A 23,622-nucleotide genomic window follows, 5' to 3' on the forward strand; every position below is an offset into this window, starting at 1 on the left:
ATCCTCCATTCCTGCTTCCATACACACACATTGCCTTGTTCAGGCTTTCCTACTTTGTCACAGGTGAGAAAATGCATTTTCTAAAAAGAAATGTCATCCCTGACGGTGCTGCAGCTACTCAGTGGTGTAGTTTTCAGGGTCAAATTTCACACAAGTTCAACAAACTGTACCGATTTCACTCAGCCAAGCAAGTAGTCCACTAATCCCAGCAACATGGATGAACTGGATTCACTGCAAAATGTTGCAAAATATTTAAATGCCAGTTTAGCAAGGCATTCAACTTGATCTTTTAGCCAATGATTCCCTCCATTTGCATGCTGTTGTTCTTGTTTTACCAAGTCTCAACAACTGGGGTGGAGAATGCAAAGTTAGCATGAACTTGAAGCCACAACAGCCACTTTAATTGGACTTATGCCAGGCTGAATTATACTAGAATAGCCTTTCAGAATGGCAATAGGTATGTATCTATGCAAGTGTGATGCATTGTGGTCCATATTCCCATAGTGAACTGAACTTTTTCAATAATACAAGTGGACAGAAACCTACAATTGTTCCATTAAAATTTGCAAAAAAATATACTGGGGAGTGAAGTTGTCAGTGAGCCACAATTTGAATATGTGTCCCTTCAGTCCTGAGTGGAGGTATATATATATGTATATATATATATATATATATATACACCTATATATATATATATATATATATATATATATATATATATATATATATATATATATATATATATATATATATATATATATACACCTATATATATATATATATAATCACACACATATATATATGTATATAAAAAAGTTTTAATGTATGTTATTTTGAGATGAATATTTATTTTTTTCTCTTCTATGTGTAAATGCAGTAATTGCCAAATAGAGCATTAACCATTAACTTGTGCTGAGTTATGCTGTATTTCAACGTTTAATTTTTCTTCTCTTGTTCCCTCTCTTGTATGCCAGCAGTAACATGGTATAACTTTGTTCCAGCAGTGTGGTACTTTTTCCAATTTGAGCTTTCAGTATCATCGCACTGTGCAGACATCATTGAAGCACAGATTTTTAACTAAGATGATTCAAAAACAGCAGGTGATGCTGCAGATGTTCTCTAAATAAGAAGTCCAGGACATCAAGGATAATGCTACTCACATACATCTGTACATTATGAACGTAAGGACAAGAGGACACGGGGAAACTACTTCACCATGTCACTGTGTTTTCCTGGCATTGAAAAGCAGATGGGGAAAAAAGAATAGAAAATGAAGTTAAATAAAAAAAATTTTAAAAAAACAAGTGATGAAAGGATAGATATAGGACAGTATCATGAAAGACACTGTTTGCGTGTCGCGGTCCTGAAGCGTGGTGAATTTAACCCAGCAGGGAAACCAAGTGCTGGCTTTGGTTTGACTGTGAAGCAACAGAGCCAGATGTTGCAAAAGAGACATCAAGACATTGGAGAGAAAAAAAATAAACTACTGTGCAGATCTGAGAGTTTTCAGAGAGGCATTTAAGAGTTTGAAGGATGAATTTAGCTGCAAGACTGTGGGTGAGCACATATTTAAAACCAGCGTATGAATTATTGTCTGTTTATCGCTCTGTTATGTGTGTTTTGTGCATGTGGGAGACATTCAGAGCCCATAAGCTTGTCATTGTATCCCATTCATCTGTCTGCATCCGTGCGATTCTTTCTCGCCGCAGAATGACCTGCTGTCACCATGGATGGGGCTGCATGATTGGACGAAGACCAGGAAGTTCTCAGGAAGGTCATTACCATAACGTTGTTCATGGGAACAGTTTAAAACAAACCTGGTGTCGTGAGATCAGCAAAACCTCACTGGAACTGGTTTCTTCCCATCCGCACGAGTGTTCCCATTTAGTCTCCGTAATTTGTTATTCATCCTGGGTCTCGAAGGCCTTCGGTGATGACAAGAGAAGCCACAGGGAGGATAAATTATCCCAGACGACTAGAAAATGCACATACACACACAGAGTGGCATCACGTACAAACATATACACACAAACGCCTTACATTGATGGTATAAATACAATTCAACGTGAAGCATCAGTTCCCTTGAGTGGAAATCTGTGTAGGAGTAATACAAATTACGCACTTTCAAGCACATGTTGGTATGAAACACACATTGTGTAGTACTGTCTGCCCCAGATGGTACTACCATTGGAGGATCCCGCCCAGAAAATGAAATTGCACTTTAAGTCTGCACTGAGCAAATTACATAAAAGCTACTGTGTATACAGTTCCATATTTCTGTATTAACAATAGTTCAAAATACTGTGAAGTGAAGCTAGTTCTACAAACTATTGCTTCAAAACTCTGACACTTGCTTTCAAAACTACAATTAAAAACAGCTCCCTCCTACCTGAACTCTGTCATTCAGGTCTATACTCCCTCCCGCTCACTACACTCGGCCAACAAAAGGTGCCTGATACAACCACCACAACAGGGCCGATCCATAGCTAGACTCTTCTCATCTGTGGTTCCCCGTTGGTGGAACGAGTTACCAAACTCTGTTCAATCTGCAGAGTCTCTCTCAGTCTGTAAAGACTAAAAACCCAGCTCTTCACTGAACACCTTTTCACTTGACAGACTGCAAAATAAGAATAAATAAATAAAAATCCTATTACATCTGCACTGCCTGTAATCACCAAGGTCTGATTTTCTCCTGACTAGATCCTTACTTGTGTTGTATCTACTCTCAGTTGTGGGTCGCTTTGGATAAAAGCGTCTGCTAAATGAAACTGTAGACTTGTAGAACTCAGAGAGCACCCAAATATGCTCTTCTTCCCAGTCCTTCGAAGCTTCATCACAGCTTTCAGCTAATCGCGCTGGCTTTTGTGTCCAACTTTCTGTTCTGAATCCATCTCACTGTTCCACTTGGTGTTACTTCCAGCAGCAGTACACTGCTATTTGTTGAACAAAAGCTCTGATAAACCCACTGTGTGCTGCCTGCCCACCACCAACCAGCAGGCATTTAGTGACTGGAAGGAAACGCACTTCCCTCAAAAGTTGGTTGAGCCCAAAAAAGAGAATCATGCCACCTAGTGAATGCATCAATTTCTCTGTGTCCCTCCTGTACTGAGGTGCTCAGTGCATCATGGGAAGTCTCCAGCAAACTCAACCTATAGCAGAGTATAGTAGCTAAGGGATGCTTCAGGGTCAGATGGACCTCAACTTCATCAAAAAGGGAAGTTTAATCCTAAAAGCAGACTGGGTGTCTGCTTAATAAACAATAACCTCTAGAACGCATACCAGACTTGAATGTGCAACAGGTTCTGCTCACCTCTTAAAGATACAGATATTGTGACTCTGAGATACCGACTGTATAACAAGAGATGTGATGACTGAAGGAGCAGATCAGCTGCAGGGTGGTGATCTATCACGGTACCCTCAGTGCTGCTGACTGCAGGGCTGCAAAGGGCTCCTCTTGATCCCGGCCCAGCTGTGTAGGTGAGATGTCTTATAATCTAATAATCTTCTTATCTGGGTCATCTGCTGTGGTGCTCTGCTGTCTTTCCGCTTCACTGCACCTGAGATGAACACACGCCTCACCTGTGCACGGTCCAGCACCTTTGCTATCTGATGCTGCTGCACAGAACCGTCACTGGAGATTCACAGGTGCCCACATGGACAACTGACAAAATGCCAAAATTGATTTTTGCTCTTTTAGTGTGCTTTTAAAATGCAAAGCAAATATCACTTAAGGTAACAATACAGACAGTGTTTGAAACTGACTGCATGTAAAAGTTTAGTGGTAGAATGGATCATGCATTACAGTAGTAAAAAAGCACGATAGTTTGTTTATTTGGCAGATGTACTTACTTTCTACGTGATGAAGTAATAATGAGCCACACACTGACCATGAATGACCTCATTTATTTGACTCAAAGTTGCTTATGAGCTTAAATAACATAATCATACGACTCCTCTAGACTTTTTAAATGTTTTTGGAACCAACGGAACAAATTATGATAATAAAACTGTCTTTTCTTGAGGTTTTTGACTCTCAGTGTGCATCTTGCCATGAATGTGAATTTTATGGAATAAAAATAAAGAATGAATCAAGTAATTTTGATACTCAAAAGATTTTTTTTCTGATAAAACTTGTGTATCTTTACTAGAAAGATCAGAATACTTCTTCCACCACTGAACTTTACTAGGGGGGTGTCCAGTAATTAGTAGGTTAAGCGACGACATGATGTAAAACCACAGACAGGCTGTTGGTCATTTTGGACCGGTGAGAGATATACTCCATATGGGGATTTTAGGAATGTTCTGGGAAAAACAGAATAGCACAGATGAGTCACTCTTACGGAAAATAAATGTTCAGACTGAAACAATGGACATGTGAGGTCAGAATTTGACCTTACATGTCCATTGTTTCTCAGCTTTGACTTTATGAGGAGGATGGAGAACGTTTGTGTTCATCCATCCCTGTTGTTGGAGGTGGGTTGATAGAGCTGTGAGAACGTTGGTAGCTTCCAGTGCTGCGCCTGAATGTGCTGCTCTAAACTCAAACTATAACTGTGAAAAGGGAGGCGGAATAGTCATCAGATGTTCCACAGTTTGTAGGGGGCAGCACATGAGGTCCTTAGCCCTCATGCTGAATATTAGCTTACTGTAAACTGCATGACAAATGCACATGAGAGCACAGGGGGGATGGAGCTTCCCTGCAGCCATGCAATAAGGAAAAGTTGGCAAAAGCAATATTTTATATGAATAATAGGTGAAATAACTAAATAAGATGTAAAGGTGATGAATGTGTGGACTTTTTTACTGCTCCACATGGTATTTTAGTGTCTTTAGTGTTTGGTTTTTGGACCTACAGCTTTACTGTTTGGAAAAGTTACTGATAAACCCACTACCTGCATTTCCCATCCAGCCCCAAACAACAAACAGACAAGATTAGCGATTATCTGATGAACACAGTGGTAAACATTTATGCATTATGGATAATGCGTTGGTGTAAATTGTTCTGACATTTGTCAGGTCGGCTGGAAACATGGATGTTCAATGTTCATGTCTGCTGGATACGTACCTCAGTAACTTCTTGTCAGGTCACTTTATATGCTGAATCTGCTGTCCTTAAATGCTCAAGAAATCACTTGATATAACTTTGAGTAGATTCATCCTAATATATGACACACAACAGAAGTCCTGCACCCAATTTTCCAGTGTCAGATTCTTTCTACATCACCAATATCTGGTTTCTGATTAGTACAAGAATATCACACCTCTTCAACTGGGAAAAACAGTTGTACGGTTTCACAGCTGAGGCAGCTGTTAAGTTTACCTATAAATCTATTTGGGCAAACTTACTTATTTTAAAACTGGCACGGCTGTTAAATTAATAGGACCCTGCTACAAGCATAATTTGCAAAAGCAGCATTCACAAACCTATCTCTCATAAACATGGTCTTAGTTGGCAAATTCAAGTTAAATACTGAAAGATTCCTTTGCTTTTGGAGTGCCAGTATCATCTTCTGAATCACGAAGTCCAAATGCTTAAGAGGTTGGCAAAGGGTCCTCAAGTGTTTCTGCTGTTTTTATTTATCTTTCTGATCTATATTTTGGTGTGCTAAAGTGTAGTAGGGTATGCTTATATAAGCTCTGGCTTAACTGACTGACACCCCACACTGTGAGCCAATCAGCCACGCTGCAGTCACCTATGGCTGTTGGAGCTGTGAGAGCTCTTATCTGTCCTGCAGCTGGAGCATGACACTAGGGGCTAAGGGCAGAGATTGATGCCAAGTCGCTTTCTCTTCTCACACCTCCCTGAGCCTGTATGACTGAGTGTGTGTTTATGAAGTTCACACTGATTGAGTGGCATGGCATGCCTGTGTTGCATGAAGGACCTCTGAGTGCTAGTTTCACGCCAAAGCGCATTCTAACCTCATATCACTTTGTTAGTCAATTTGCTTAATGGACCTCCTCACCTTTCATGTTGAGCTCTTTATCTGGCTCTTGCCCAGCCAGCATTATTCTTCCATGGCCCAAAAACCAGGTAGTCGGCAGAGAATCCCACATGAAAGCAGTTAACAAAAGAAAATTAACATCATCTTTATCATAATGTATTTTTCAGCATCTTGGCCTGTAAGTAAAGCATTTAACACATTCCTCCATAGCAGGAATGAGTGAATACGTACAAAAACAAGCAGAGACAAATAAGCTATCAGTTTTGTGAATGCATGTCCAAAGTCTTGATATCCGGCTTTCATCCCAAGCATCCAATCAGATCTCTGGATCCAGACTGAAGCTGGGCCAAGAGTAACTCTCTGTGGCTGCTCTGAAGAAGCCAGGCCGTGACTAACATGAACCACCGTCACCATTGCTGAGCTGCCAGCCAGGAAATAAATACAGCTGGAGAAGGCTGTGGACCAACACGCCTTCCAGTTATGTTTGGTCCGAGGTGAACCTAAACAGAAAGGGTCCAAGAAGTAGATCGACACAAACTTGTGACAAGCTTTTGGGTCTTCACGTTATGTCAGTCAGCAACTATGTTTGCATAACATTATAAATTTATGAAAGAACACAGAAAAGCCTGACTAACAATTTGGAGCTGACCCATGTAATCATTTAAATCACAGGTTCTGACAAAACAGAGTAATATCGACCTAGCTGCTATCATTCAAAGGTGGTCTAGTCACAGACTGTCAGGCATTTTGCTGTTTCACTGCTGGTAAAGAAAACGAGGTAGCAAAAGAAATGGATAGAACTCACCTTGTGAAAATAGTGATATACATTAAAGTCTTCTGTGGCTCTGATGGAGCTTTGTTCAGTGGTGATGCTAAGCTTCTCTGTGTTTGGCTTTGCATTGCAGTTGTCTGTATCCTGGTTTTCCTGCCGTCCTTTGTCAGGCTGAGGTCTGGGAAGTTCCATGGAAAGTGAATGGATCCAGAGCTTTGTGCCTCGTCAGCTCGTCTTGGCTAGTTTTTGGGTGTGAGGCCTGCTGGATATCTGGTATGGGCTGCACATCTGGGTTTCCAGAGATACCAGATTCATCAGAAGATAGAGCCAGCTAGCTTGAGAGTGACATTTGCTAAGAAAGCTCTGCTGCCCCCTGTTACATGAGGTTTTATATCAGTGTTTTCCTGAGTCCTGCTCTGAACTGGGAAGTGTCAGCATCTTAGATGCAATGTGAAGGTGGTGTAGGCAGCTTCTTAAATCCACAGTGACATGAGCCCCACTGTGATTTTCTCCTGGATCTGTTCTATCTTTATCAAGTGGCAGCACATAGTCTCTTAGGCTGCAGCAGTTCTGAGCAGATTTACCCCAGTTTCATCCTTCCTGACAATCAGAGGAGAAATCTGGTTTGGAGTCTTAGTCTGACTTATGGTCAGTCCAGATAATTTGGTAATATGAAGGGTTTACAGATCCACTTTTAAACCTCCTGAACTTCTTGCAGACTTATTAGAGCCACACCAATTATTATCAAACATTTTTATTTTTATGAAAAAAATGGAATGGGATGAGTGTAAAAGTCAAGTGCCTAGAGCATGGGCATTTCCATGGTAAAACTCCCCAAGTGTGAGCCTAATAAGAAGATCTAAGTGGTGTGTTAATGGATTTAGATGTCACTCTGCCAATCTGAACTGTTCATGACATAACTGATGCTGCTGACCTAAAATGTGATTAAATGGACATTGACTCTTCTCACAGTCTGTTTTGTAGAGGGCACCCAGTCCACACTTTTCTATGCCACTCTCCAGATAATGGGGGAACCATTGCTAGGTGAGTTTTTGACACCTTACATGCTGCCTTAGCAACTTCTTGGGATGTCCCACTAAGTCTTTCCTCCTCTCCACTGCAAAGGCAAATAGATTTTTAAATGTCAGTGCTTTATTGAACCGTATGAGAAGATCAGCTCAGGTATCCGACCCTCCACACTGACAAAAACCTCAAGGATTAGAATATACTGTGCAGTGTAGATGTGCCATGTCACCTGGAGGATGCTGTGAACCACGAATAAACAAAAGATACTATTCTATTCTGCATCACAGGTGAGACTAATCCTAGAAGTGTAACCTAAATAATGAACATCCAGGTCCCATAAAGTTCTTGAAAACATGAAATCTGTTTCCATTGCACCTTGTTGCATGTTGCCTTTATTAATACATTAACTTTTCCGCCTTAGTCAAGCATAGAATGCGTTGCGTTTTGTTGAATTTCTTGTTTCCGCTCAAGTCTTTCAATGCACAAATTTGAAATGTTAATAGAAACAGAAGATTAGAAACATTTTTCTTGTCCACAGTCTTTTACAAAATGATAATACAGTTCCAATTGGATTTTGTAGTTCTAACTGGCAGTAGTTTAATAGATAATTCAGCACATTTAAGCCAAATACCCCAAGCACTATGTCTGTTGCTCTCTATCACATGGGGACAAAAGTACAGCCAGTTTTGGTAGCAATTAATATCAGGTTTTGATGCCTTTGTGGTTTTCACTGATAAAACAGACCTTTGTAAAAGCACTAATTCTATACAGAAATACAGCTGATAACTGGCATAATCTAACAACACCATTCTTGCACATTCTTTCCTGCTTGGCCTGACTATGAGAACACCTATAGAATTTCTGTGTATTTGCAAAAGCAGCAAAAATGTGTGAAAGTTAAGGACAGATGTAAATGTTCTGCAGGACATTTACAATATACAATCCATGGCAGCATCTGTAGTCTAGTTGGGAAGGAGTCCCTCTGATCCTCGGCCCATTTGAGCTGCCTGGTGGAACTGTGCTGCCTGGGCTTGTGTTTAACTGTAGTGTTGGAGTGACCCATGTCCCGCTCTCTATGGGCAGAGTAGAGTCATTCCAGCAACTGTCACGCTCCCATCCTTGAGTAAACCCTGCTGGCGTAATCGTCCGAGGGCAGCAGCCAGAGGAGTTGCTAAAACACTGGAATCACACACTCACTTAACAGTGCCCGTATTGAATGAGACTCGGCAAGCGAGGCGGCCGAGAGCAGATCTGCAACACCTGCAACACCTGTCCCTGTTTAATGCACCATTCGCGTCATGTGGGATAGACGGCATGAGCTGACATTCCAGCTTTCACATCACTGCGAACATCAGATTTCAGTCAAGACTATAGCGACTTGAGCTTGGCAACAGGCCCAGACCTCTCAGATTTTACAAATTTTGACAAGACCTACTGAAAATGGGGAAGGAAAGCTTCAGTTTATAGAAGGAAATGGGTACATTCATTCAAATAAGCACAACAAAATGGATAGCTTTCCACACACATGCGCTGTTACATCACAGTCACATCTGTTACTTTATGTGGTTTTCACTGTAGAGCTTGGTTTGCTGTGGACTATGTGAGGGAGTATGTGATGCAGACCAGGAACCACATTAGTTAACAGCACCTTGGCTTTGGAAATATGTTGACAGAGGCCCAGAACCCTGAGACAGTGAAATGCAAGGTGCACTGAGAATGCATTGATTTATCCCAATGAAAAAGCAGGCAGGATTGCCTGCCGATTTATAATTGGTTGCTTTTGTGGGTGTTTTCTAAATCCTCAAATTTTTTTGAGCTCCTTGGGGTGCATTTTTCTTCTTACATGTTTCCAGAGCAATGTGCTCTGTCTGAATGACTCAAACGCTTTAGTATGAGAACAGCCAAGAGAGAGATCCATGGCTTATTCAAACATAAACTGGAATCGTGCCTGTCCAGGTTGCTCGTTAGCTAATGTGCCGTAGTGTTGATTGGGCACTTTTGCATGTGTTGTTTCTGTATTTGCAAGAACTAGGGGTGTACTGTAATGTACAGGCAAGAGAAATCAGTTACATGAATTTGTCAAATTTGAATTTAACAACAAAAATGGCAATATCTAGTCAGGCTATGATATTAAACATAAGAAGATTTTGGTTATCTATGCTTGGCAGGGAGATCACTTGTGGCGCAAACTGTAGACCTGCACTTTGACCGGAAAAAATAGAGAAAACTTCCTCGCAAGATGTTTGATCAACCAATCAACACGCTTCACTTGCAGGTCAACAGTACACATTGTTTGACTGCTCCTCTGCCTGTCTCTGCACATGGAGGTCACCTATAAAACAACTATTTGTAGAGATGCTTACAATTTGTGTTCATATATCGCAGCAAAACCATAATTCTAGCTAAACTGCGCAAAATAGCAAAAGAAAAAATATGCTGAAAGCTGAACTTGAGGTTCTTCATGACTGTTTTAAATGAAAAATGTTCACTTCCTTAAGGTCCACTAACTAGCTTTTCTGGCACTGAACACCATAAGATGCCGTTGAACGCTACAATCAACCTGAGAGTTAAGATTATTTGGCAGCATACTTTACTCCCATATTCTTACAAAAACATAATTTGGCGACTGTTATAGGCACCACTGACTCCATATACTTCATTTGCTGCTACACATCAGTACGCTGTCAACAAAAGTGCAGAAAGGGCCACCGGTACATTCGCTCCTGTCTTTCTTACCACAGCGAGACTGCTGTGTTCTCTTCGTTCCATTCCTTCTAGTCTAATTCACACTTTCTCCCTCTCTCTCCAACACACACACAGAGGAGGGCCTGTAAGCGTCCTCCTCAATTAGGTGTGTTTAGCTTTAACAGTCCGCCGGCGTCGGCTAAGCCACGGTTCCCTCGAGACCAAGCCGCCAATCTCACTGAGTCAACACATGCATATATACAGTACCCTAAGTGCCCCACAAAATGAGTCACACACACACAAACTTGTGCACAATTTGCTGACAACTGTAGTAGTCCTACACAGTTATTGGGTACTTCAGGACAGACAGCTGCTCCTCTGGAGGCCTGTCTCCATACATAGTGTAGCTCTGATACAGAACTGATGCACGTATTTAGCCTCCACTGCTGTGTGATTGTGTGTGTGCAGGTGGGATACACTACATTCATTCATACAAAGACACCTGGTTGTCGTGGTATATACGTGTTTTGACAGCTGGGTCTAACCAGGCAGCCTGGTGTCCTCAGACGTCCCACAGACACTTTAACCTTTTGACCTGCCACCTCAGTCGCCACCAGTCATTTACTGAACACCAGCAGTGAGTTCAGGCAACTAACTGGTAACAAGTAACTGAGGTCATGCAAAAAGTGTTATCATTTAGTCATCATTTAATGTGCATTGTGGAAATTTCTTGATGTTTAACAGATGTGAGGAATGCACATCCAGTGTTTCTTAAAACATTACTTGTGCATCCATTTACATTGGCAAGCAATCAACACGATATACCATTAACATCTCATAGAGCCATCCATTATCTATACACCACTTAATCCTCATTAGGGTTGCGGGGGAGCTGGAGTCTATCCCAGGGGACTTATTGCAAAGGCAGGGGATGCAGGGATGACAGGTCACCAGTCTATCACAGGCATACACAGAGACAACCAAGAACACTCACATTCACACCCATGGACAATTTGGAATCACCAATTAACCTCAGCATGTTTTTGGACTGTGAGAAGAAGCTGGAGAACCTGGAGAAAACCGACGCATGCACAGGGAGAACATGCAAACTCCACACAGAAAGATCCCAGATCCCAACTGAGACGCAAGCTGCGGATCTTCTAGCTGCAAGGCGAAAGTGCTAACCACCGACTCACTGTGCAGCCCCATTTGATAGATAAATAGATAAAAAATAACACAGACAAGACATTTAAACATTTAAAAATACATTTCCATGAGCTGTAATTGTTTTCGGACATTTTTCAATCATTTTTAAACATCACCAGTCTCAGAAAATACACAGTGAGTCAAATGATATGATATAAATTCATTTCTTAAATACAATGATTCAAACTGAGCAATGTAAATTCAAGTATCAATGACTGAATGGTGAAAAAATACTCCCAGTATCACAGCTTGTCATTGTGCAGCATAGAGTGACTTTACAGAGTTTGTACGGGAGCTGGTGTGTTCAAGCTACAGTGAATGGTGCATGGACAGTTCGGCAGAGACTGTAGAGACCCGTCCATTCTAGAGGAAGCATTAATGTAGTTGTGTCGAAGCTGTTTTTAGGCAGGAATGAGTAGTTTTAATCAAAAAAGAAAAAAATCCAAATATGTAACTTTAATGAACTGATGCTTTCATGTTTTTTGGGGTTTAGTTTCTTGTTTATTTTGCTTCCTGCCCTTGTCATTGTCTCATTATTTTCACCTGTGTATTGTTACCTTTGCCTCACGTGTATTTAGCCATTGTGCTTTCTCGTTTTTTTAGTCACCTCCTTTGTTTACCTGTTCGTTTATGTCTCTTGTGATTTCCAGTGTGTTCTCTGCGCTTTTCTTCAATTTTCCTAATCTTTGGTTTTTGTTTTTTGGAGTCCCCAGCTGCATTTTATTTCTTCATCATCCTTTTCTCCATTGTGAGTTTTATTAAAGTTTACTATAGTCTGCTACCAGCCTGTGTTTGTGTCTGCATTTGGGTCCTCACACAACACTACAAATTGACCACTTTGGATCCAGTGGACAGTAGAATCCATCCAGATCAGCTTGTCTGGGTAAGATTAACTTTGGACAGACTGTACTCACTTGCTGATGGTTACCATTGACCTTGAGAAAAAAACAGCAGCCTGCACTTTAATGGAAATGACAGTTGGCTTTTGGTGATTCCAGGCATGACTGACTTTGTTTCTTCATCTGCTAACGTCAAAAGGGAAAAGAAGGCCAACCTGTATCCATCTGGTAGCTTCCAAGCCAAACCTATTGCTAAGCTGGCTAGCCACTGCCCTACTAGCTTCCAGCCTGTTCCTGCCTCTGTGTCAGCTAGCCCCCCACCTGTCCTAGCTGCAGATCTGCTAGCCATCTCCTTGCCACAGCTCCAGAGTTGGTAAACCACCATCCTAATAGCTCCATGCCTGGATCAGTTGCTGAGCAAACTCTCCAGCACTCAGGTTGGTGTGAGTGGGCCTGGTTAGCCTCTACTCTACTACCAATAAGCTAATCACCAGCCTGTATCAGAGTAAGAGTCAACTAACATCTTCACAACATCTGGCCTGGCAAACATAAAGATGGTTTCTGAGTCAGCCCACCTCCTGACAGTTCTAGAGTCGGTCGCCATCTTTGGCTTCCAGCCCAAGAAGCCTCAGTTTTTACTGCCTGCCCCATCAGTATCCAGCTCATCCACTTCTGAGGTTCTGCTCAACCTCCAGAAGGGCTCCATATTCACCAGTGGCCTCCTGCCAGACCTCAAGAGAGGTTCCAGCTCCACTGTTAGCCTTCTGCCAGCCCCATGAGGGGCTCCTGTTTTTACCATTGGCCTTTTGCCTGACCTCCTGAGTGGTCCTGCCTGTCTGCTCATGTGCCTGAGTGGTCCTGCCTGCCCAGCATCCAGGCTGCTATCCTCAGCAACATAGCTTGTCTGCTCAGCCTTTGGGTCATCATCTTGAATGGTCCCTGCCTTCAGGCCATCCTCCAGTGGTTCCATCATAGCCTACATTTGGACCATTGTCTGCCATGCTGCCGGGCTGCTTGCCTACATTTGTAGCTCTTTTTCTAAGTTTCTATTTTTTTCTGAATCATATAAGTTTATTAGTTGGTCAATATTGAGAAAAACACTATAGATCAAAATCCCAATGAAAAATAATGGCAGGAAGCCTATATCTCACCTGTAAATGATTAACTGCTCATATCTAGTTTTGTTTGACTCCTTGGCGCCAACTTTAAAAAGTTACACAGAGGTCCCTAAAGACAAAAATGTCCACATCAAAAACAATGCCACAAAAGTTAAATATTATTTTTTACTTTCAGTTGTTCATTTCTTTTAATCAGCATCAGTCCTGATCATAATTACCAAATATCCATTTAGTTTAAGGATTTTAACCCTTTAAATGCCAGTTTGTTTACATGATGCCACAGTTGTTTTTATGAAAACAAAATGGATAAAAAAAGGATTTATTTTCCATACAAGAAGTGCTAAGGGAAAAAAAATCATGTTTTTAACAATCATGGTCTTACATGTGTCAATGATTAACAACAACATTGTGTGTAATGTATTTAATATTTGTTATGCAAAAACTCACACTTTCAACCCTAAAGACAAAAATGTCCACATCAAAAACAATGCCAGAAAATATAAATATTAATATTATTTTTTACTTTCACTGACTTATTTCTTTCAATATACATTACTCCTGATCATTATTAACAAATATCCATTTATTTTCACAATTTTAATACTTTAAATGCTGGTTTGTTTACATGATGCCACAGTTGTTTTTAATGAATAAAGTGCTAAGTGCAAAATAATTGTTTTAATTATCACAATCTTAAAATAGTCAATGATGGCCAACATTGTGTCTAATACAGCTGATATTTGTTGTGCAGTGTGAGTTTTCCTGAGTGTTAAATCTTTAAGATGGAGATAACTAAAAGATCTTAAAACCACATTTACTTCAAATGTCTGGCAAATCTGTGATGAATGACATTCTGGAGAAATACATCATATGAATTCTGGCTTCTGGGGCCCTGTGCAAGCGGAACACCAGAAATGTGTTTGAATCATCCACATTGTCGCATTTATTGCATCAAGACCACAAATACTTGCAAAAGACACAGTGAGCTCTTGAGGAGAGATCAGAGAGGCAGTTTGACACAACCAGAAAGAAGTTTTTCACCCTTAATGTGGCTCTACAGGACAGGTAAACGTTCATTTCAAGAAAACTGATCCATTGAATGAACTGAATTTTTCTAGAGAGATGTGTTTTTGAGCCATGTAGTACTAAGGTTTCTAAGAACCGATCTGTGCAGTTTCTTTTGATAAAGTGTCAGGTAAGAAGTACAACTGTAAATGGAAACATGACTATCCTGATCCAGTAGTGACTGCGCATTAACACAGCATAGAATAGTGATATATTTAACCCATATTACACACTTCTCTCCCAGTGGGAGAATGGAGACGGAAAGAATTGTGGATTTAACACACAGTGCCAGTGTTCCTTGTGTTTATGTTCTGCTGAACACTGACACCCGTTTAGCTGAGATAGAATCGATAATACCTCTTAAAGAGCCTGTCACAGTGAGGTTGCTCTCACCCACAGTTGGCCAAACCAGAGAAAAACATACACCACACAGCCATTACACTCTGCAACACACACTCCCGCCACTGTACACATGCAGAACACACAGCGCAGGAAACAAACGCAGCGTTCTCTTCTCTCACCAAGTGTAATTTGGACCCCAACCCTCCCAATTTTCTGTCTGGGACAGCCTGTGGACGGACTGTGGAGAGCAGCTAGTGTACAGCCCAGTTAGGTTTAGGTTTCCCTGCACACACCAGGAATACCATAAACAATACAAGCATTATTAGGATCTGCAGACATGCATGCAGCACAACACATATACACACACATCCAGACAGATTCTGGCTGTAGCTCTAGTAGTTATAAAAACTTATTGTACACAGGTTAAAACTCATAGTCTCGCTCTCTCTCTCACACACACACACACACACACACACACATAGATAGACTGTGAACACAAGCTGGATTCAGAGAGCATTCTCCAGAGCAGAGTGTTTCCCAACAGGGTCCAGGAGCAGAGCAGCCCTGTGGTCAAAATGTTACAGAATAATGTTGGATTATAACCAACAGTCACTCTTTTCTTTGGACAAATGGGGAACCCCCATGCAAAGTGAAAAAAAAAAAAAAAAATGGCACTGCTGCAGCTCAGGCATATAGGAACATTAACAACATAAATACGATGCATGTAACAATATCAGCTGTGTGAAATAGACTCTGTAGAGTTTACTGAGGGACCCTGTCACCCTCATGAGGATAATTTTGTCTCCAAGGTTCTGAGTGCAAGTTATTTTTATTGTTTTTGTCCATTTTAGGATAAAACTGAGGATGCAACCAGCAGTTATTTTCATTATTAATACTGATATGCTGAGGAAAATCATCAAGTGCAAAAGAATATAAAATGCATTAGAGCAGTTTAATTGCATAGGAACTTCATTTGTGAGAGATGGGGGTGTTCTTGAGGAAGTTTGTACTCTAATGTGGATTTATTTTCTTAGCATAAACTGTTCATTCTGGTGCTTGAATCAGTTTCTATAGTAGGATTACGTCACTACACAAAAGTGTAGAGAACGACTGTTTTAAAATTTAAAACCTGAAGCTACCCCGCTAACCATGAAGCCCATTTCACAGCACACGCCTCAACTCTGTCATGAGGCAAACCGCTTCTCCATGTTCTGTAATACATGTGCAAATTTACAGCCACACATTTCAAAATCACAATTTGCCTGGAGAACACACCAGTCGAACATTACCAAAACTCTAAAATTGTTCAACAAAACCTTTACAAGTGCAGCTATTGTAAAGAAGGAAAACGCAAATGCAAAATGATGCTTGCAGAGGTCTGAAATTCTGCTTCACCCAATCAAAACATTATAACGGTATTTTCCAATAAAAGTGATACACAGACAATACAGTATGTAAAAAAGCCTCAATAAAAACGAATTTTCAACATAGAAGATAAAATACACAGAAGGTGCGGTTATTTTCTGATGGCAGAATCATCCTGTTCGTGTTCGGCTAATCACTGGTGTTTAAAGGCTCTACGAAGTGGCACCTGGTTACTGCCAAAACAAACAAACTGCGTGTGCACGTGTCCGTGAGCTGCGTGTGCGTCTTTGCGTGCGCACGTGGGCGAGCGTGTTGCTGCTAAGTGCCACAGTGTGGCGGCCAAAACAAACAGGCTTAATGAGAAGCAGCTCCTGCGACAGAGAGCGAGAAGGAGAGAGAGATGGAGGAGACCGGGCCAGGCCAAACACACTGACCCCGCTGTCTCTCCCACATGGACTTAAAGGATCCACTGTTCCCCGCTGTCCTCCTCCTATAGCAGGACCATCACCTTCATCAGCCTCCCACTCCTCCTCCTCCTCCTCCTCCTCCTCCACGCTACTTCCTGTGCCCGACTCACCGCTCCATTCACTGCTGAGGTGTGTGTTGTGTGTGTGTGTTGAGGTGCGTGACGGCAATTAGAGCTACATATGTAACCGTGTGTGGGAAACACAGAGCAGTTATGCCGAATCAGTTCATATAGTGAGACACAACGGCTCAGCAGCTGGGAGAAGAAAAAGCTGCAGTCAAGTTTACATACGTAGGTTTCATCCACACACTGTTTCCCAGGCATTTCAATACACACGTTTCACATTTAAAGGTGGATAGATGATATATGCACTGTAATAACCCCCGATGTGAATTAGTTAAGTTAATGATTTCAACAAAAGATCATCCAGCAAAATAGGGAAGACAGTAAATAAACTGATACAATGTGACATCCAACTCCAGCCAGTCGTCAGCTGAACTGTGGATATAAGGATCCAGGGGTTTGTAACTTGAAATAAGACAGCAATTTTTCTAAATAAGACATATTTTTTTACAAGCCATCCCATCTCAAACAAACACAGTGATTATGAACCGTCTCAATCGATATGTAATTACAACTCTGGCCGAAAGGTGGAAAGCAATGAATTATGTTGATCTGGACAATACAGACACACATCTCTCAGTAAATGCTAGTCACCAAGACATCAGCTGAGTCACAGTATGAATATATTTGAAAATGTTCAAAGGAGTTGGAATGGGCCCATTGGCTTCGTCATTGGAGGAGATGCTGGATCATCAGTGAGTACAAGAATGCTTGTTTACATCATATAACCACAGCTAATTACATACCTGTACAAGTTTTATTTTGCTGCTTTAACACATATAGCTGCTGCTATAACCTAAAGCATACGTTTATGTTGTAAAGCCAAAGATAATGGTGTAATGTGAGGATTGTACAAAAGCTCAGATTATATTTGTATTATTCTACTGTTTACATTTTTATCACAGTTTATTGCTGATGTTAATATTCTCTTAAATTTACATTCTGTGGAACATGTTCTGTTTGATAATTATAGTTTGTTTCTACCCCCTTCAGTTCTGTATCGGTTTAGTTATTCTGGAAGTTACACATGCACAACTGTTCTAAAGTAGAGAAGACTGTAGTGGGAGCACTGGGGAGTCAGGTGTGACTGAGGCTCACAGGTAGGTAGGGGAGCACCTTAACTGAGTCTCACATAGGGCCCCAGGGAGGTCAGGACTGACCCTGGTTCACTGATACAACCATAGTTGAACAGTTTAGAAAATGTAAATACAAGCAAAGAAGGTGAATACAATCACAATGTTATTTTATTACTTACTATATTATTTTAGTACTCTTTTAACCTATTGTTGATTGTTTTTTTGGGGTGCTGTTGTGGGCTGGGGGTAACAGTGTCTCGTTTTTTGGGGTATACAGATGCGCAGAGAAATGACAAATTAATAAATGTTGAAATCTTGAAATGCAGTCATACAATGCTAAAAAAAAGAAGCTCTGAACATTAATTGATTCAGTGAAATATGTTAAAAGACAAATAGTTGCACAAACTTCCCAGGAGCTTATCAGTAATGTAATTCTTTGCATGGTCCACCAAATTTGTTTCTCTGTATGAAGTGAAACCAGAACTTTTAGGTTGTGTTGCTGAAGTAAATACACTTCATTCATTTGTAACAACGTCCAAAACTACATTCACCTAACAGCTAAATAACACAGTGACACATTCTACATTTTACTGTCTTTACACTCTAGAATATCAGAAAGAAATTTCATCAAATCAACTTATATTTTCTATTTTTTTGTTTAATGAGTTTTATTCCTGTTTAGTTAATTGAACTTTACATATCTAATTTTCATTTTCTAGAATTTTTCCAACTTGAGGAATTTTGACTTGAAAACCCATTAAGTTTTGAAGGAACAAAATTACCATAAACTTCCAGGTTTAACTGTTAAAGAGTTAAAACATTCCAGAGACTCTTGGTGTTTGTACTTTAAGAAGACAGACATGGTAGTAACTTAGTTTGTATCTTAATACATGGTGAATAAAGTTACACTTATTTATAATATCAAAAACAATTCTAACCATGACAAAGATTAGTACTGAATTCAGCCATTACTCTACAAGCAGGAGCAGCTTCATAGGTTGTCTTTGGACCACCTCTTCTAAAAAAAATATGGCTTTACCCTCAGATGCTGTCAGTTCTCAATGTTAAATGAAGAAGAAACTCCTTAAACTTAAAAAATGTAAATACAAATCTGTCTGTAATTATTTTGTGTTACTTGCTGACTCGACTGATTTTCTCATTTTATTTTTCAAGTTAGATTAACTTAACTCAACTTGTGTTAGACTTCAACAGACAACTTTGAACTTACTAAACTTCCAAAGTGCAGTTAAGCCATATTTTAAAGGCAGCAGGGATAGTTAGAAAGCTGAATGCACTTGAAATGGTTTAGAAACACAGAATTTGTCCTTTGCTGTGAATTCTGCATAAGATGAACCATAAATTTATAGTGGACACTAATGCCAATATAGTGTAAGTTTTAAAAAGACCTTAATATTTTATCTAGTGATCAATGTAAATACTGGAAAACCAACTTACATTAAGCTAATGTCGACTTAGATTTGTATCTTTGTATTTTCTTTTAACAGTAGAGCTATTGGAATAAAACGGCAAGGTTTTCTTTACATGAGAGCGCATACAACACAAACACAAGCCAGAGTGAGGCTGTTTTGATATTTAAGACACTAGAAGAAGAGACAGGAGATTAAGGTCTAAAGTCCTTCAGTCTCCAGGAGGATCGCGATGCTGAGAGGCGGGTGGGCGAGCCGGGAGTCGATTGTTCGACACAGATGTTTGTGGATTTGTCAGACGGTAGGACTTCCCATGAGCTTTTTCAAGGAGTTCCTATTATCTGTCAGAAGATGGAGGTGGATTACTCAGTGTACCAAAGCACAGATGGATTTTGAACTGTCTTCAATTTCATTTTTGTTTTTTGGTTACACATCAACAAAGCCTCGTCCCGAAGCCAAAATAACCCATTACACGCATTTGTTCAAACTTGATTTTACCATTAGATTCAAAGGATTACATCTGCCGTTCATGTATTTTGTGTTATTATGTCAGCTGTAATTACTCACAGAGTTCTCATTTGAACACACAGTGCTTGTGGGAAATTAGAACTGTAGCCGTAACTGAAACTCAGGGCACAAAAATAAGGTCTTGAGACTAGACTTCGACATAACTGCTGTGATAACTGCTTGAATTCCCAAATACAAAAGCATCCCAGAACAACAGCAAAAATGTTACACATGTCTTGTATTGTCTCACATAGTCAGACCATTGTCTAGGACTAACACAGCTGTGTAGAATGGTCTGACTGCACCGCATTATAATACAGCTACAGGTGAGGAAAAAAGGGTGTGGGATGCCTGTATTTCTTTAAAGCAATCACTATTTTTCTTGGGTGATGCTAACCCTCGGATGTAGCAATGGTTTCAAATTCATGAACATTCATATGCGAAGAGGTGAGCATCATTAAAATGGATAATTCAATAAAGCAAGGATGCTTCATTGCATGATCCAAAGCTTGAGCAAAAACTGAAATTAAAATTTTAAGCATGTAAATTGCAACTTTGAAGATGTTGTTTCCTGTATTGGAAAAGAATTTTAGAAACAGTAACACGTGAATTGTGGCAGTGGAGGATAAAAGTGTGGCCAGTGTCAGGCTTATGCCCTTTATCTGTGAGTCGAACTAGGTTTTACTGTGTCACAAAGAATATTTAAATACTGGGCTTATACAACAAAGATTTTGAAATAAAAATGTTACATTTTAAGTTCAATGCAGAAGGCCTGAATCTAAAAAGTTTGCTGCTTGAATTGTAATTTGCCTGCAAAACTTGTAGCCTGACTTGGACTTGATGTATAGGACTCAAGATTTGACTTGGGATTTTGTTTAACAGACTTGTGAATACAAATTTGACTTGCTTGCAAGGACTTAAAACTGGACTTTGGATTTGCTCCAAAATCCAGGACAGGATTAGGAGTTGATATGAAGTATTTTAATTGGACTTGGCTTTGAGGACTAGAAGCTTGACTTAAGACTTAAAGACTTGACATTGTCTTAAGATTTATTCTGAGGTGCTCAAGCGTTGATTTGGAGTCGAAATGAAGACAAGGAGACTCTGACAGACTTGAGACCTGGACCTCAGTTTGTGGGCTTGGATTTGCACTCTGTGAATCAAGATTTGAACTTGACGCCAAGAACCTGGAACGCTACTTGCTGAAAATACCCTTACAGATCTCTGCAGATACAGTTGAGATGCCAACGAGCGAGGCACGTAGCTCTCTGGATGAAGGTGAAGCAGAGTGGTGTTAAAAGGGCATGAAATCTGAAAATCTCTCTCCCAAAGAGGAACCTCAAATACAAACTGACAGGAGTGAATGTGCATGTATGTGTGTGTGTGTGATGTGTGCTGTTGCTGTGTGTGTGTACTACAATGTTTAACTGACCTCTACTTGTCAGGTCACATCCTGTCCCTATCTTTTTTGCTGCTTGTTGTTTGCTTTGGCAGCTGCCAGTCTATTGGGGTTCAGGTGTGAAGAGAGCAACAGAGTGTGTGTGTCTGCACATTCGTGTGTGTGTATGTGTGTGCGTACATACGTGAAGCCCTTTGTGTATATGTATGCAGAGTATGTTTGCGTGTGTGTGTACAGTTATTTTAGGCACAGTCACCATGGTCGTTTATTTTTAGTCCTGAAAGACTTTGTGTGTATGCATATGTACATGTCTACAGGGATATGTACACACTGTGCTGAGATGTGTGTGTGTGTGTGTGTGTGTGTGTGTGTGTGTGTGTGTGTGTGTGTGTGTGTGTGTGTGTGTGTGTGTGTGTGTGTGTGTGTGTGTGTGTGTGTGTCTTTTGGCAGTGGGCTGGTGAGTGGGGTTAGGAGGTTGTGGTGAGTTTGTGTGTTCAGGGCTGCTGGTGTGAAAGAGCAGTCAGAGCTGTGCTTCCCCCTGGAGAGAGAGTTTAATTTAGAAGAACAAGGCTCCTAACACACACTTGTGCCGCTGCCGTCTACTTGGCTCGTCTCTCCGCACCTCATCCCTCCCTTCTCCAGCCGCTCTATAAACCTTTAACCATCTCTCCACCTCCTCTTCCCTTTGCTTCTTCACCTTTTCATCTCTTTTCCTCATCTCACTGTGAGATATAATGACCATATGATCCCTCAAAGGTCGCCATTTGGAGATCAAAATTTTCAACTACTTCATTGGTCATTATCATCTCTGAGAGTTCCTCTGGATCCTTAGTTGTACAACAGGAACCTGGCTGCTCATCACTGGGCAGCAGGGGGCGCTGTCTGTAATGATGTAGTCTGACTCAATAGATATAGACTGCAGAGATAAGCTTGTCATTGGCCATGCATTTCACACAGCTTCTCCATTTTCCAAATCCCGTTCTGTTCAGGAAACAATAACCTCCAAAGCTCCTTTGTTCTGGGATGTCATCAATCATCGATATGAACTATTCACAGCAGATAATTAGTAACTCTAAGTATTTCAGGATGTGATTTTTTTTTTGACACGCATAATGACAGAGTTTTCAACTAGCACTGTTATGACAGCAGCAGAAGAATTCAGTTAAGGCTTTTGGTTTTTGTGCACCACCACAACACCACTATGAAATATTTATGGAGACGTCCCTGACTGAGAGTAGAAAAGTCGGGGGAAAAAAATCTGCAGGACGAGTTCGTTTGAGTGACAGCAGCAGAGAAACTGGGAAGTTACTAAAGTCATTATAGATGCCACCCACAGAAAAGCTGAGGTGAACGACGTCACGCCACTGACCACGCTGTGTGACTGACAAGGGATTTCTGGGAAGAGCAAAACACAAACACCCACAGAGAAGACTGAGCCAAAGCTAGCAATAGATCACAGGAAAATAGTGGTGCAGGTGCACCCAGCGACTACATGGCACCATAACTAACCTGCTGAGAAATTATTAATGTCGTTCAACGAAAATGTTCAGTCAGGCTGGAAGGAAATTAACAGGATACAGTGTTATGTTATCATATTAGACAGGTCTGTAGAGGCCTGCTGTCTTTCTAGTCCAGGTTAGATTAAGTATTATAAAACACAGTTGCCTTTAAAGCGTCTCTGACAGAAAATGTTAATAACTAAATAAAAAACAAATTTAGAGCAAGAAGAAATGACTGAGACACAAAGTAACACCTGAGATCTGAGATCTAAACAGATCGTACAGGTTGTAAATAAGCCAGCTGTTTTGTTAGATTTTATGTTTTTGCTTGTTTTTTTAAGGTAAAGCTGAAAATGAAGCCACTCCAAAGACTGTACACAACACTGTGATGTCAAAGGCCAACCAAGATGTCAATCTGTAAACTCAGATACATGTTTACCTGTTACAAAGTAATCGTTTCATTGTATATTTGTGTTTTCTCTTCCAAAAAAGACCAATTGTTGGGCTTCTTGAAAATGTGTCTGTCTGATTGTGTTTCTGTTTTGCTGAAATGTTTTCATCTCCTTTTCAGTGATGCCATGTTCCAAATCGCGGTAAATAACTTGGGATGTATAATAATAATACCTTGAGCTACAATATGCAACCATGTGTTGATGTTTGAGGATCATATCCTCATAGTAAAGGCTCATTCAGTTCAGTTTAGGGCTTTCTAAAACAAAAGTTGATATTTATGAGAGAAATATGTTCAATTCTTCCCTCATCCCT

The sequence above is a fragment of the Amphiprion ocellaris genome, chromosome 5, assembly GCF_022539595.1.
Source record: "Amphiprion ocellaris isolate individual 3 ecotype Okinawa chromosome 5, ASM2253959v1, whole genome shotgun sequence".
In the NCBI taxonomy this organism is placed as follows: domain Eukaryota; kingdom Metazoa; phylum Chordata; class Actinopteri; family Pomacentridae; genus Amphiprion; species Amphiprion ocellaris.